At 43.5% G+C, this 14,598-nt stretch overlaps 1 long non-coding RNA gene across 1 annotated transcript; it reads left to right on the top strand.

The window, feature by feature from the left end:
* The first annotated feature begins 738 nt into the window (after positions 1 to 738).
* Positions 739 to 4,741, top strand: LOC122458742. Its single transcript, XR_006278959.1, has 2 exons — positions 739 to 3,341; positions 3,977 to 4,741. It is a non-coding gene; the product is annotated as an uncharacterized LOC122458742 (long non-coding RNA).
* The last annotated feature ends 9,857 nt before the right edge of the window (positions 4,742 to 14,598 follow it).

Genomic DNA, 14,598 nt, shown 5'->3' with positions numbered 1-14,598 from the left:
AATCATCATAAAATTGTGAGAAGTGACAGTACTGGAAAGAGGCTACCACGGAGCCTCTTCTAGAGCTGTTACCGTTTCAAGTTCTGTTTGAAACGCATTTGTCAAGTCTTTGTCAGAGCCGGTTTACGCTCCTTGAAGTTCAGAAAGGTTCATGTTTGAATGAAATCAGTTTTATTTTGTACACTTATAACTGCGAGACAACAAGCAAGGACTGAGAGGTTCATGTCAGTTTGCTAAAACCAAAAATGGACCTTTGGCAAACACATTTCCTCTTCTGAACCTGTGATCCAAAATATAAAAGTAATAATGAGAATACCCTGTAATTACAGAAAATAATGATGTACTTGGGCCACTGGCATGAGAAGGCTATTATGCATACTTGTGATCCAAGGAGGAAATAAGAAATAGCTAAAAGTCTATGGTTAAGGCTCACATTTTGAAAGGATTAATAGATAAGTATTGCTCACTATAAGCATCCAGGATTGCAGCATCCACCCCTAAGAAAGTAATAATAAAATACCAGAAAGATGCTCCCTTCCCATCATTATTGTAATAGACTTGGATATCATCAGTAGGGAGCTGACTGTGGTGGAGAGAGCATGGAATGTGGGAGAGGAGGTGTGATACATGAAGGGGGAGGAGGTGGGAAGTAGCTCCCTTTGATAGACACCCAGCCAGCCAGTTAGCTGTAAAATCCCTCTTGGTCTGTTCTCTGCTTGCTTTACCTGTGAAGGGTTAACAAGCCCACAGGCAAAAGAAAAGGAGAATTATGTAACAAAGACTGGCATTGTAAAGGCAATTTCATATTAGTTTGTTCCTTTAGTTCTCAACAACTGTTAGTCCACATCACATAACTATGTATTTCTGAGTTTGTTAGAACATGTATGGTTCCTCTGCAGGCAGTGCAGCTGCAGGTCACATTCAAGAAAAGTCCCAAATAAGAAATGACAACCTTTTCCCCCCTCTCATATCTGTGATTCTTAGCACACCTTACTGACTTGCAATAATGTACTTCAGAGTGCACTGAACTGGTTTTCAGAGCTACGTCATGGCTAAAAAGTAACAGCCAAGCTAAGAGGAAACGTTTGTGTTAGATTTGTTTGTTGTTTTATTTATGTTAATTATAAAGGCAAGCCCCAGGGATAGCATGAGTATGAACAATATTCAGCCTCAGATTTCAGAGTGACAGGTTTCAGAGTAGCAGCCGTGTTCGTCTGTATTTGCGAAAAGAAAAGGAGTACTTGTGGCACCTTAGCGACTAACAAATTTATTTGAGCATAAGCTTTCGTGAGCTACAGCTCACTTCATCAGATGCATGGAATGGAAAATATAGTAGGAAGACAGATATAGATATATACACACACAGAGAGAACATGAAAAGAGGGGTGTTCCCTTATCAACTCTAACAAGACAAATCAATTAAGGTGGGCTATTATCAGCAGGAGAAAAAAAACTTTTGTAGTGATAATCAGGATGGCCCATTTCAAACAGTTGACAAGAAGGTGTGAGTAACAGTAGGGGGCGGGAATTAGCATGGGGAAATAGTTTTTAGTTTGTGTAATGACCCATCCACTCCCAGTCTTTATTCAAGCCTAATTTTATGATGTCCAGTTTGCAGATTAATTCCAGTTCTTCAGTTTCTCATTGGAGTCTGTTTTTTGAAGTTTTTTTGTTGAAGAGTTGCCACTTTTAGGTCTGTAATCAAGTGTCCAGGGAGGTTGCAGTGTTATCAGTGTGCACACTGTGAGGAGGTGGGTGTGAATGTCACCTGTTTACATCCAGGTGCTTCACTTCAAAAAGCAACAAAGAAAGGAAAAATTAGATATTTTGTTTGTTTTAGTACTCTGCTGAAGATTGCAGGATCCATCTTTTGTCACACATAATGCAAAAGGTAAGAATGTGACACAGAAAGACTTATTGGACTCTTTAGTATGACATTAGCAATTACCAAAGTAAAGCGCCAATAAACTTTTGGGATGGCATACAAAGATGAAATCCTGACACCTGCTCTAGCCCCTTTAGATTGGATAAAAGGGCTGGAGCAGCATGAAGGTGCACTAATGGTATGTCTATATTGCAATGTAAGCCCGGGCTCAAGGCAACACCCCCTTGCATCTACACTGCAGTTGCACTAACCCATGGTTCATACCCAGAGTCCCAGGACCCTGTTGGGTCTGAGCTCAAGTCAAGCCAGGACTTAGGGGCTGAGCCTTATTGCTTTGCAGTGTAGATGAGGCCTCGGCTTGACTTAGCTCCTGGGAGTCATTCGAAAGTATCCACAGTTCCTTGGGGCAACTTCCTTAGTTCTCTCTATGCCAACACTCTACAATGGACTCTATTAAAAACAGTGCTGCTTCTTGGTCATGCAAGCACAGCCAAATTTTGGTGAATCTGTGGTGTGAGGCCAGTAAAACTGTGGACTTCAGCAAAAGCACCAGGAATGACCACGCTTTCCCGCAGATAGCTAAAAATCTGGCAGCTCTGCAGATTTTCCGGACAGATGTTCAGTGCAGGAGTGAATACAGGAAGCAAGTGATAAAATCATACCTCAGATAACTCACAGCAGCATGCCTATTTTATGATGACCTTGACTGGGTCCTAGGCACTGCCCCAGCACAGAGCTAACCTTGCTTCATGATGACCTGGTGAGCTGGGATGGCCCTGAATCAAGAATGGGGAGTGATAGGAGCCAGAGGCCATGGGACTGATGAGATCCCAGCCAGAATCATGAAACGACACTTTTAATGAAACCAGTCCCAGAGCAGGCTGTGGATCAGGATAAACAGCAAATTCTCAGTCCCTGCTCAGAAGAGTTCTTTGATCCATGTCCCACAATGAGGAATAGCCAGCTGCTGAGCCTGCAGAGAACCCAGTGGGGACAGAAGCTGCCCCAGAACTGGTAAGTGCATGATTCAAATAAAAAGTTTATTATTACAGTAATGGAAGGGATTTCTGCATTAAGAGGCAATGCAAAAATGGTAAGCCCCAGCTCCCAGCGTTTGGCCACTAATGGTGGATTATATCACAGAGCCTAGGCATCCCTTCCCTCTCTGTCTCCGTCTCCGTCTCCCCAACCCTCCACCAGTGGTAGTTCAAAATGGCAACTTGAAATTTCAAGCTTTCATACACAGCTGTAAAGTTTATTTTAACTAAGTCACAGATGTTTCTTGTTTTCCTTTCAGTAATTAGAAATTTGCCACTCTGCAGTCACTTCTCCTGGGTATATACAGCTGCCTGTAAACAGTGAAGTGTTTCCAAATCTAGTCCATTGCAGAGGTAATCCGTGCAGAGGTGGAGTAAAGCTGCAGATTTCAGAGAGTTTTGCATTCATCAATAACAAGGTAAACCATGTGTGTGCTAACACAGCATCATGTTAATTCCCTCAGGGATTCTGACCCAGTCCTGACTGCTGATAGCTGCAAACTTTTCCTGAAGCAGGAACTCCAGACAGTCAGTCACACTGTGGGGAAGAGCATATTTTCCAAGCCATCTGTACAGCTTGGAACTCCACTCCACTCACAAGTGTGCTGTTCAGTCACTATTCATTTTAATTCTGCTGCTGCATACACTGCAGGTTTCCATCCAGCAGCTTGGAATAACATCTCTCTCTGCCACTAGGGCACCCCAAGAACTGTTATGTCTTCCAAAATATGAAAGGCCTGAAAAGAGAGTAAAAAACCATTTTCAGTGAGGGTGCTATACATACTCCCCTTCTTCATTAAACAATTAGTTATACATTTTTATGAAACAAAATAAAGGTGTTAATTTTAAACTTACCATTGCCTCTGCACCTCTGTAACTACGATTAACAAGGCTGTGTCCAGAAACAGAGGACTGAAGCATCCTTTTCACAATATGTGTAGAATCACTTTAGAACAGTTACAATTTATGTCCTTGAGATTCCACAGTAATTAGTTCTGTGCTCTTCCACAGAGCTACTTTGAACAATAACCCTCTGTTTCTTGTCCTGTTTCAGGACCCTCAGCCTATACTGCCTGCTGTTCTAAATTCAGGAACTTGATCCTTGGCCCAACATGGACTCACAGACCATTCCAAAAGGAAGTGTTCCCATGATGAAGTTATGGTTGATGTTCTTGAGAGGGCAGACCAGCAGGTACAGTTCCAGAAGAAGAAGGATGAAAGACTGGAATAATGGCATGCTGACAGGCAGGAGGCAAGGCTGAGGCTTGCCACCCAGATGGAGAACAGGGTTTCATCAAGGCAGCTGGTACTTGCAAAGCAGTTCCTGGAACAGGATCAGTGGCTAGAGGAAGACAGAGCTCTGCGGAGAGAACTGTTTCAGCAACTCCTGTCTACAATGGCTGCAAGAACACTGGCTCCTGCTGCCTCCCCATAGCATGATGCCCCAGCAACATACCCTCACCCAGCAGTAGCTTGGACAACTCCATGTTGGGGCGGCCCGTGCATTCAGGACTCTTGAGCAGCTGGGCAGAGCAGCTAAATACTGTGCAGCTTCCCTTCCTTTCTTCCACCCCTCTTGGATGGAAACTTCCAGCCCCACTCACATTGCAAAGTGTGGGGTAAACGTGTAAAGAAGGGAAAGGAGAATCTGGGACCAGGGGACATGCAGCAGTGGGGGGATCAGATTGGGTATTAACTCTTTCCTGACCTTTCTTTTTGGGTGTGTGGTTTTATAATGGCAGCTGGCTTGCACAAGACTGTGAGTGGTTTAGTGTTTTAAGAGCTGTTTACATATAAAGTATGTTATATTTTCAAGAAAGGTTATTTCTATCACTGCATAATATCATACAATCATGATTTCAGATAATAAAGCTCAAAACATGTTGAGTAATTAAGCATTACAAAGCAAACAGTATTCCTCTATTTATGTAGGTGCAGCAATTCAAATGTCAGTAAATTCTATCTGTACAGCCATTGGGCCCCCCAAACCACAACCAAATTCATTTTTCATCATGTCATGCTGACTTACATTGCAGGGCAATCAAGACCACTCCATTCCCAAGCACTGCCAACCCCAAAAAATAAATCAGCCAGGTTTTCCCTGAAGCACATTCGTACAGGTACTATCCCCCCTCTTCAAATAGGCCAGGCAAGTACATAATGTGAGAACACAAAGCATCCCTTACTTCTGCTGCCTGGATGCAACCAGCTTCCCTCAGTGGTAGCTGTACTTTCTAGCTGAGGGTACTGATCCAATGTCTTCTCGCTGTCATAGGCCCATTCAGGGTGAAATGGGTCACCTCTGGCTTCACAAAGCTTGTGAAGAGCACAGCAAACCACAGTAATGTGGACAGCATTGATTACATTGGCATCCGAATGGATTTGTAGACACCTCCAGCATGATTTTAATCTGCTAAAATCACATTCAGCCACCATCTAAACCTGTTGAGAGTGTAATTAAACCTTTTTTTGTGTGAAAGCCTCTGAAATTAGGGTATAGTTTCATAAGCCAAGGCAACAGAGGGTACCTAGGGTCCCCAGAATAACAGTGGAGACAGTAACACCATTTATGTCAATGTCATTTGGTGGAAATAGGGTCTCTGCCTGTCCATGAAAGTAGACTCCTGAGCAGTGAAAAACTCTGGCACCATGATTCTCCTGTACTGCCCACACTGACATTCATAAATCTGTCTCTGTGGTACGCTCGTGCCTGCATAACAATGTGGTAGTACCCTTTGTGTTTTATATAGTCATGTGCTCCTTGAAGAGGATAAACTATGAGCACATCAATAGCCCCGCTGCAGTTAGGAAACCCCATTCTCTCAAAGCCAGCAATTACCTCTAAAATATCTTTAATGCCCACCATCTTTGGGTAAGCCACACATCTGATTGCCTCAGTTACTTCCATCTCTGCTTTACACACATGTAACTTTTCAATCCCAAACTGGTTAGTAATGGACCTGTAGCAGCCAGCTTCCAGACAGTTGTAGCAACCCGTTGCTAGACTGGCCTTGGTGACCTCAGATGTGTCTCTATGCTGGAGGTTGGGAACAAACTGATCACAAAGCTCCAGAAACGTGACTTTCTTCATGCAAAAGTTCTGGACCCGCTGCTAGTCATCCCAGGTCTGCAAGACGATGCGGTTCCACCACTCTGTGCTTGTGGCCTTGCACCAGAAGTGGCGGTATATATAGGGGACATAAGCAGCTATGACAATTATACTGAGCAATATCGGCCAGTGAGAGTCTGCAATGCCAACTTACTCCTCTGCCTTTGGAAATCCATCCACCTTTGGTGGGATGGAAAAAGCCACTGAAATGTCCACCAGCGCCTTGCAGATGCTCTGCCAGTTTCCTCACACTGGAGCGAAAGCGCAAGCAAGAGAACTTTGTCAAAAGGCGCCACCTCCACGTTGCTGGCTCTGGTAGCTGGGAGTGCACAGAACAAAATAACCGTTAACAAAATAACAGGCTGTATTGATGGGCAGTACAGACTGTAATGTGCAGGGTGGGCAGTAGAGTTTTCTCATAGTGCCCCATGTTCCTAGGGCTACAGCAGCCACATTTGGGGGTGGGAAGGCACTAGAGACTCTGGGATATGGTTACTTTGCCTGAAATCTACCTATTGAAAGGTTGGACCCACCCTAGGTTCAAGCATGGTTCAGAAAATTCTTAACCTAGGGTTAGAATACAGTGTAGATGCTCAAGCCTAGGTTCCGTATCATGGGTCAGCTGACTGGAGTCCCACTAACCTTGGGCTTACATTGCAGTGCAGACATACCCTCTAAGCCCGAGATCTGACTGGGAATCCCTACTGGCACAGGCACTGGGGAAGACAGCCATAAGACTGCCTTCTGAGGACCCCACTCATGGGGACATACTAGGGTGGATATATTGGGAGCAAGGCCACATGATCCCACCCATACAGTAGTCTGAGGAGGTTTCCATATGTAGACTGAGGACTTTCTAAATTAGACCTGGGGCCACAGCACAGCCGGGGACTGAAAGAGCACAAAGGTGGTTTAAAGCCACCTTTAGCCCCCCTCTGCCTAGGCTGAGGGTTGTATGCTGTGCTGCTTAAGGTGCAGCACAGCATCTCACTCAGAGCTGTCACCTATAGAAATAAATTGTGTCTGGGGGAGAATGGGAGAAATCAAATTATGAGTCCTGCTCCAGAGAGACATAGTAAATGATTCTGGATTAACTGCCTAAAGGTAGTTATGTCAGTGCTGCCTCCCCTTAAAAGCAGTAATAATGATCCTTTTCTAGTCATTTAATTCTGTGCCTTTAAAAATAACACTGCACAATAAAACAATCACGCTTTACATGGTTAACATACAAGGATATTTGTATTAAGTTGTTTGCTGTTTAACAGATGACTAAGCATGTATGTTGTTTAAAAAAAAGACTGCTTTTATTTTGACTTTAATATATCTCTCTGATTTTACTAGAAAATATTTTTCATTCAGCTGGATCATACTTCATTTCTGTTAGAATTTTATAGGACTTTTGGTTGTTTAAAATCTTCTTATAGATTTCATATGTCACATCACACTCTTGAACCACAGAATGATGGCAAAAACAATAACAAATCTTCTCTTTTATCTTCTTGTAAGATACATAAATATAATGGCAATGCGTGTGCGGTAAAAACCTAGATGGATGGATGGTTCATTGGATACACAGCTAGATAGATAAATAGATGTTTCTGTTATGCATACCAGAGAACACATTGTTTCCCCTTTTTGACTTGAGTGGTTGGCCAACATTTGGAGCCTTGTTGTTTCTGTTAGGTGGAGAAATTGTTAGTAGTCAGATATTTCTTTGGTGCAATGCTGTTTATTTACACAGAATGTACACAGTCCTGTTTCCCTGAACGCAATAAAAACAACCAGAAGGAGGCAGTTTCCCTGTTCAGAAATCCAAGTCTGCCTTTCCACAAAGTATTGTGCCCACATGAATCTCTGTCTCTTGGCTTCCTCCCAAGGCCATGCTCCCCACTGCTTCTCTCATTATCTGCCTCTCCCCTCCCCACAGAGCTGTAACCAATCAATCTGCAGCCCCTGAATTTGCAATTAGTCCCCAGGGAAACTCCTCCATCCACACAATGTAGCTTCTGGTTGACTTTGCCATACAGTGCCTTGGGAGGCAGCTTCCTATCATTTCAGCTATCACTATACAAAAGGGGCACTTAACTGCTTCTTCTTTTTAGCCTGAATAAAAGGTGGCTAATATCTCCCACAGACTTTTACCATGTCAGTGACTGATCTATAGAGCAAAGACATGCTTGATGGCAGCCATTAACACCTTCCAGCATAATAATATTCTGCACCTTAACCAAATCATTATTGAGATGAACGTCCACTTATAATAAGGGCCAGATCTTCACCTGATGCTACCTGACTTACACCAGCTGAGGATCTAGACCTAAGTATCACAACAGAATAAATGTGGAGAGCCAAACTCTTCTCTCTGTTGCATTATTGCAATTCAACCAACATTTACTGGAATTGCATTGCGGGCCTGCCAACTCTACAGTTGCCCGGCTTTCCCTGTAGACTACAGGTTTTCAGACCTTCTTATACGTCTGCAGTGAAATCCCCTTCTGATTGGTTATCCCTCATTAGGATGTGGGGGAAATAGCAAAAGGGAGCCAATCAGAGCTGCTTCATGTGTTTAGGGTCAGCCTGGTCACTGGGGAACACTAGTGCTTAGAGCTGGCTGGAAAACAGCAGCTTGCTTCTGGCTCTGCAACTACTGCTGCTTCTTTCCCCTGCCAGACCTGGAAGGCAGGATAATGTCCCCACATTGTTGCTAAGGCCCCTCCCCAAAGCTGAGGAGAGAATGAAATATCCTTCTATTCTTGTCCATCCTCTGAGCACCTGGAGGAAAGGAGCTGGAGCCACTGTATTTTTTGCAGGAGAAGGAGTATGATAAGCAAAGAGAGCCAGTGGATATGAGAGGCCAAGGGACTGGAAGGGAACAGGACCACCAATAACCCTGAAATGAGGACAGATTTCAATAGGGTGTGGAGAGGGGGCAGGATTGATTGGGGTGGGGTGCTTGGAGAGGTCAGCACCAGGATTAATTGAGGGAGCCTCTGTGCAGGTGGGTATGTGGATAGGAGAGAGCAGAATTAATTGGAGAGCCTATGGGCATGGTGGAGAGCAGAATTAATTGGAGGTGCATGGGTCATAGAAATAACTGCAGAGCTTTATGGGTATATTGAAACAGCAAAGAAAAACCTGTATGCCAGCCGACTCAGGCTTGTGGGTCTCGGGCTGTGGTGCTGTTTCATTGCTGTGTAGACTTCTGAGCTGGGCCTGGAGCCTGAACTCTGGGACCCTCCCACCTTGCAGCCACAGGGTCCTAGAACCTGAGCTCCAGCCTGAGCCCAGAAGTCTACACAGCAATGAAACAGCCCTGTGAGCCTGAGTCGGCTGGCATGAGCAGCCACAGGTGTCTAGTTGCTATGTAGACATACCCTACATGTGTTGGAGAGTAGATTAACTGTGGGGCTGTGTTGGAGGTATAGAATTATTGTTTGTGGTGACTGAATTAATTGATGGTGTTCTAGGAGGTAGAATTGATTGGTTTTTCATGGGGAGGATAAAGTAATGAGGAGAATGGTGAGATACAATGCATTACAGTAGCTGGATGCTGAAACCAGAAGAAAAAAAATCAAACTGAAAACAATATGCAGATGTTTAACAATGAGGGCAGTTAACCATTGGAACATTTAATAAGGGATGTGGTAGATTCTCCATCACTTGAAGTTTTAAGGCCACGATTCATCAAACACTTAAGTATGTGTATAAAGGGAATCATTGGGATTTTAACATATGGTAAAAGTTAAGCATATGCTTAAGTGCTTTGATAAATTGGAGCCAAAATCAAGACCGGATATCATTTTAAGGATATATAGTCTAAGACAAACACAAGTTGTTGGGCTCAATGCAGAAATTTCTTGATGAAGTTATATAGTTAAGGCCCTACCAAATTCCCAGCCGTGAAAAACGCATCATAGACCGTGAAATCTCTTCTCATCCCTGAAATCTGGTCTTTTGTGTGCTTTTACCCTATACTATACAGATTTCATGGGGGAAACCAGCATTTCTCAAATCGGGGGTCCTGACCCAAAAGGAAATTGCCAGAGGATTGCAAGGTTATTTTAGGGGGGTTGCAGTAATGTCACCATTACTTCTGAGCTGCCCCTCTTACAATATCTTTGTGACCCTCCCACCTCCCACAACTCCTTTTTGGGTCAGGATCCCTACAATTACAACACCTTGAAATTTCAGATTTAAATAGATGAAATAATTCATGAAATTTATAATTTTTAAAATCCTATGACCAAATTGATAAAAGTGGACTGTGAATTTGTAGGGTCTTATATGTAGTGTTATGTAGGACACCAGGCTAGATTATCCGAATAGCCTCTTCTGGATTTAAATTCTATGAATCTGTGACTTCAAAGCAATTTCTATTGCGTTTTACTTGTTGGTGCAGTGCATCGACCAGACCATCTAGTCCAGGGCTCAAACACGCAGCCCGCGGGAGTTATTTCCTGCGGCCCGCCATAGCTCCCCCTGCCTCTGCCCCGCCTCTGCCTCTGCCCCCCCCCGAGCACGCTGTGTCCCCACTCCTCTGCCTACCCCCCAGCGCTTCCTGCCCCCAAACAGCCGTTTGGCAGCACTTAGGGCTTTCCAGGAGGGAGTGGGGAGGAGCGGGGATGTGGCACGCTCAGGGGAGGAGACGGGGCTGGGGTGGGGATTTGGGGAAGGGGTTGGAATAGGGGCAGGGAGGGGGCGGAGTTGGGAAAGGGGTTGGAATGGGAGCACGGAAGGGGTGAGAAGAGGCAGGGCATGGGCTGGGTCTCAAGGAAGGGGTGGAGTGGGGGCGGGGCCAAGGGCAGACGGCGGGGGCTTTTGTATCTTTGTATGAAAAGGTGTCGGCTCTCGGGCCAATGTACTAGTCCTCATGTGGCCCTTTTAGTGATTTGAATTTGATATCCCTGACCTAGTCCTTTCTTGAAGTCCCTGGGCATTTCACATGTAAAATGATGCTCTCTAGAGGTTTTGACTCAAAGAGGATTTCATTTATTATTTGAATGTATTGATGGTAGTGATTCAGTTAGTATAAGATCTGCAACAAAGTTGCAACAAAGTTACTTACTCTGGGTCAGATTTGATCCTGGCATAAGTGTAAACAATTTCACTTAGTCAATAACCCACCCATGCCAGAAGTGAATTTGATCTGTAGTTAACTGTGCTTTTGTTCTGAGCCAGCATAATTTTCCTCTAAGAATAATCGGCTAGATCCTCAGCTGGTGTAAATCAACATAGCTCTATTGCATTTTTAAAATATATTTCCTTATCCTGAAAACTCTATGTCATTCTCACTATATAAAATTAGTCATGATGACAGTAAGTCCCAACTCTGAAACCTTTTCAAATAAATCTTCATGCTGAATATAAATGGTTGAAATAAAAGCATCTAGGCAGAGGATGCTATAGTGATTATGTCATCCCCAAAATGATTGCTCTACAGCTGATCTGAGTGCAATTCCAGTGGAAAGAGTTCCTGGCCAAAAAAAAAAAATTATTAAACCCCAACCTTGCCTTATTGTCAGAAACAATATTATTGTCAGGAGTAATGTTCTTGGCAAGTAATTTCAGATTTAGTACAATTTTTCAGCTTGTTCTCAGTGCAAACACAAAGAAAGTGAACTAAGGGTACCTCTGTTATTCTCCATCAGTCTCTAAAATAAAGTGCTCCTCTCAGTAGTATTTCTTCTTTTATATCACATTCCATTCTTTTATGCATAGTGAAACATGAACTAAACCTAAAATCACATCTAGACTCCATTTATGCAGGATGAGAAAGACCACATGATGGTGAAGCTTGTGCCAGTGAGTGGTAAACTCTGGCTATAACCCATGATTATAGTAAAATCTATTTTAAAAAGAAGCTGAGGGGTTGGGGAGAAGAGACATTGCATACCAAACTGAAGACTGAAAAGGTGCCAAGAACAGAGGCAGGCAGGCAGAACAAAAAGGGGCAAACAAAAGCAGGAACAGTTCATGTTGCAGGATTAAGTGGATTGCACCCAGCTCCCCCACAGACTTCAGGGAGTGACTAAAGATGTGATGCAATTTCTGGAAGCAGATCTCCCACTGAATGAAAGTGATTGTCAGGTCACGATCCATCAAAGCAGCAACAACCAACTAAATAGTAAATTTGATTACCAATTCTAACTGAAGAAATGAACTAATTGAAACAAGGAACACAGGGAACTGGTAATAAAGTAGATTAGGCAGAGACACTGCCTGAAAGGTAGATACAAAAATCTAGAAGAGAAATGCAAATTAAAGATTCCTAGGCCATGCTCGAGCCATTAGATAATCTGGAGAACAGATCACAGTGAAATAATATCCCTCCAGTCTGTAATAGGAAACAGTCATTCAAAAATGACTTGCTAAAGTATGTGTTAATAATAATATGTTAACACCCAAGCAGTGGTCAGCCTATTGTGATAAGTTATTGTACTCATCCTAAGGGTCTTTGTAGAAGTTGCTCAAGGGTCTTAATTTATAAAGAGTATTATTAGGGTTTGTCACTTTTGGGGCAGCTATATATGGAAAATGTGGTAATAGCTGAAATAAATATATATAGTTTCATTAAAATACATTAAGATAAATACAGAAAAAATCTATAGATGAGAAAAAGTGTGCAAATATGAAAGGAAAAGGCAACACAATTGGCAGCACATTAACCTTGTTCTTGCAGAAAGTTGGAGGGCTAAATAACATGATCAGAAGAGTAGGGAAAGAGGAAGTTTATGCTAAAAAGACAAGAATACAAGATACTCTGCTTCAGAAGCTACATCTGACAAACACAAAACAAAACAAATGAAAATAGCGTGGGAAAAAATCTATTAGTCTTACTCCTGAGCCAGAGGAATAGTGGAATAGGAATAGCCAGGGGGAAAGTATTTCATGCAAATTTAGGGCCAGTCTGTAACAGAGAGTATGTGCAAGGCAGAGGCCTCAAGGAACTTTTCCCATATGCCTTGCATCCCCAGCCAGCAGCCACTCACAACTGCAGCACTCCGGGCATCCAGAGAGGGATGGGGAGGAATAGGCAGTGTGTAGAACTAGGGAAAGTAGGCTAGTGCAGAGGGGAGCACATTGCACCATCCCATTGTCTCTGGGCATCTATATAAGTTGGAGAGGTGATGATTTTTTCGTTATTTGCAAATTGGCACGTACTATTAAAAGTGAAATGTGTACACAGTGATATGGAAAATTTTGGAATTCTACAAGCTGATGAAGATACAAAGCATTTGAACAATACCATATTTAAATTCATATGCTTCGTATGGGATTCTTCCAGTAACCTATGAACATGAGATGCATGAGAAATGCATTCTGATAAAATGTGGATGGGTCTGTGTGGGGGAACTAAAACAATATCCATAAATGCTAGGTACAATCTAGTGTACAATAAATGTATACACAATACATTTGAGGCTGGATAAACAAAACAAAATAAGACAAATTTAAAATATGCCCTGATGCAAGCTGCTTTGGACTGGGAGTGCCCCCTTATTGAGGGATACTGGTCCAAAGAACTAGAGATATTAGTGGGCATCATAAAGCTCCTAGCCCAGAACTGTATCATAGAATATCTGGGTTGGAAGGGACCTCAGGAGGTCATCTAGTCCAACCCCCATGCTCAAAGCAGAACTAATCCCCAATTTTTGCCCCCAGAACCCTAAATGGCCCCCTCAAGGATTGAACTCACAACTCTGGGTTTAGCAGGCCAATGCTCAACCCACTGAGCTATCCCTCCCCCCATCTTAAGTAGTATCTTAAGTAGTAGTTCATTGCTCCAACGTGAAAAACTCAGAAATCCTGGCACCGACACTGCTCTTGGCAAGGAGGTAGTTTTTATCTAAACAGAAGAGGAAAACCTGTATAAACGGTCAAATACGACCTTAAACACAGAATACAGAATGCTGCAATGGAGGAAGTAATATGTGACAGACAGGAAAATGCAAAGAAAAACAAAACAATGGCCCAAATTCATACCTGGTGTAAGTGGTCCAACTCCACTAAAATCAATGGAGTTAAATTAACCCTTCTTAATTTAGCCCTATTTATAGATTATATGGAAACAAACAAACAGTTTGGTAGAATATCTGTAAGGTGGACTGTGATACAGCATGGCCAGAGGGCAGCAGGAAGGTGATCCTATTGGGATCCAGAGATCCATTGCTAAAGGATCCCCCCCTCAGCCTATGAGGGGGATCCACAGGACCTGGAAACCAAGTAATTCTGGGGGGTCAAAGGGTCAAACAAAGGGAACCAGATGGGGACACAGAGCAGAGAACCCCGGACAGCGCCCACTGCTCCTCGAAGCGTCCACTGCTCCGCGCTCCTTGGCGTGGTCTGGAAGTGGACTGGCTGCAGATTGTGCAGATCAGGAGGGTGATCCTATTGGGATCTGGGAAGTGGGCGGGCGAAGCCCGTCCACTTCTAAAGGATCCCCCCCCCAGCCTAAGAGGAGGATCTACAGGACCTGGACACCAAATTAATCTGGGGGACAACTAATGAAATAACAGGGACAGGAGCATGGTCAAAGGGTCAAACGAAGGGAACCGGATGGGCACACC

The sequence above is a fragment of the Dermochelys coriacea genome, chromosome 2, assembly GCF_009764565.3.
Source record: "Dermochelys coriacea isolate rDerCor1 chromosome 2, rDerCor1.pri.v4, whole genome shotgun sequence".
NCBI classification, from domain to species: domain Eukaryota; kingdom Metazoa; phylum Chordata; order Testudines; family Dermochelyidae; genus Dermochelys; species Dermochelys coriacea.
Note: the sequence above shows the minus strand (reverse complement) of the source record. Positions and strands in the feature narration are given on the sequence as shown.